Here is a 1,793-nt window from a genome sequence, read left to right as displayed (position 1 = left end):
TATATCCTCTGCCGGACAACTTATCGCTGCTGACGAAATACGTCTCTCCGCTTGCAGCAAACTTATCTCTGCTGACGAAATACGTCTCTCCGCTTGTAGAAAACTTATCTCCTGCGGCGAGAAATTTTTATCCCCAGCCTGACAACTTATCTCTGCTAACGAAATACGTCTCTCCGCTGGCGGAAAACTTATTTCCTGTGGCGGGAAATATATATCCTCTGCCGGACAACTTATCTCTGCTGACGATATTGTTAAAAATGTAATCGATACTATTGTTTGAATAAGCAACAATTATCTGGCAACACTGTATTGTATCGTGCGCATAATGCATATACCACTTTTCTCACTCTCAAATAAACGTTTAACCGAACCACTACGTGTCTCTTGTATCAGCTCCGTTTTATATATCGCTTATATATATAACGGTAAACTAAAACGGTACAATTATATCCAACATTGGTTATGGGCCCAGAGTTCGTTGTTTCGGCTTAATAACAGACTAAAAAGCGTCTGGGTTTGAGTGTCGGTTGTGCTAAATTGTCAACAGTTATTTTGTGCACACACGCGGAACAATTAGCAACATGAATTTGTCAAATCAAATCGAAAAACTTGATGAGGGCAATTACAGTGTATGGCATATGGCCATGAAAAGTGTCCTGGTAATGACAGATTTATGGGATGTAGTCTGTGGAAAAGACAGTGGAGGAGATGCCGCAGCTGTCGAGAAATGGAATAAATTGGATCAGAAAGCAATGGCGTACATAACCTTAAATGTTAAGGCATCGCAGTTTGTGCACATAAAGACGTGCGAAACATCAGAAGCCATATGGAAAAAATTAAAGGAACTCCACATGCCAAAAGGTGCAACTTTATCAAAAACTTATTCGACTAAATATGCAGCAGGGCGATGATGTGTCCGCCTATGTCAATTCTTTTGTAGAGACAATTGAAAAATTGGCGGAACTGGACATAAAACTCCACGATGAGCTAAAAGTCATCATGTTATTGAGCAGTTTGCCCGAATCTTGGGAAAATTTTGTAGTCGCGATTGAAACGCGTGACGAACTGCCAAAATTTGAAGCTCTTAAAGTAAAAATGCTGGAAGAAGGCACCAGAAAACAGGAGAAGGCTGAGCGCGAAAATCATTCGGCCACACAAGCAGTATACACACATACACAGCGCAGATCGCGAGAAAACGAGAATGTCGAGAATAACGGAACCAAGAACGACGGGAACACAGGCGTAAAGCAACAATTCAAGGGAAAATGTTTCAAATGCGAAAAAACTGGTCATCGAGCAAGCGAGTGCAGATCTAAGAAAAAGGGTAGCAAAACAAATGGACAAAGAGAACAGGCAAGCAGTTTAATGCACTGTTTTGTCGGAGAGCAGCAAAAGAGAGTTTGGTGCGTAGATAGTGGCGCAACATCGCACATGTGTTGCGATCGCAGCATGTTCCTAAACTATGTCGAGAAGGAAACATCGATAATGTTGGCTACAAATAAGTTCGTCTCATCACCCGGATCTGGCAATGTTAAAATTCAGGGTGAAAATATTTTAATAAACTTGCAAAATGTGTTATACGTCCCCGAATTACACATGCATTTTTTCTCAGTGAGCACAGCAGCTAAATTCGAGAATTCTACTACATTTATTGGAAAAGTGGCACTGATTAAAAATAAAAAAGGAGAAACAATAATAAAAGCCAAGCAAGAAAACAATTTGTATGTGTACAAACAGTGCTCAGAAAAAAGTGCAGTTTATATGTTGAACACAATTTCTCCTGCAATGAATTG

The sequence above is a fragment of the Drosophila pseudoobscura genome, unplaced genomic scaffold (genome assembly GCF_009870125.1).
Source record: "Drosophila pseudoobscura strain MV-25-SWS-2005 unplaced genomic scaffold, UCI_Dpse_MV25 Unplacedtig00000007, whole genome shotgun sequence".
Taxonomy (NCBI): domain Eukaryota; kingdom Metazoa; phylum Arthropoda; class Insecta; order Diptera; family Drosophilidae; genus Drosophila; species Drosophila pseudoobscura.
This window is presented reverse-complemented; position numbering follows the sequence as displayed.